This window comes from Bison bison, unplaced genomic scaffold, assembly GCF_000754665.1.
Source record: "Bison bison bison isolate TAMUID 2011002044 unplaced genomic scaffold, Bison_UMD1.0 scf7180017864119, whole genome shotgun sequence".
Lineage (NCBI taxonomy): Eukaryota > Metazoa > Chordata > Mammalia > Artiodactyla > Bovidae > Bison > Bison bison.
This window is the reverse complement of record NW_011494691.1, coordinates 1,279,469-1,279,952: the sequence shown is the minus strand read 5'-3', so window position 1 is coordinate 1,279,952 and position 484 is coordinate 1,279,469.

The window sequence follows — 484 nt, the reverse complement described above, 5'->3', positions numbered from 1 at the left end:
CCATTCATCTGCTGATGGACATCTAGGTTGGCTTCCATGTCCTAGAAGCAGATTATAAACAGTGCTGCGATGAACATTGGAGTACACGTGTCTCTTTCCCTTCTGGTTTCCTCAGTGTGTATGCCCAGCAGTGGGATTGCTGGATCATAAGGCAGTTCTATTTCCAGTTTTTTAAGGAATCTCCACACTGTTCTCCATAGTGGCTGTACTAGTTTGCATTCCCACCAACAGTGTAAAAGGGTTCCCTTTTCTCCACACCCTCTCCAGCATTTATTATTTGTAGACTTTGCAATTTTTAAAACTAGTAATAAGATTGAATAGCTTGGGTTATAAGATTTTATCCACCTAAAAAAGGATGCCTTATAGAAGGCTTTATTGTTGTTCACAAGTATCAGAGTATTTTTATACAGCTTCAGTGATTATCACACAAGCCCTCAATAGATAAGGATCCTCTAAGTTTAAAAGTTAATCCCAGCATACAGAA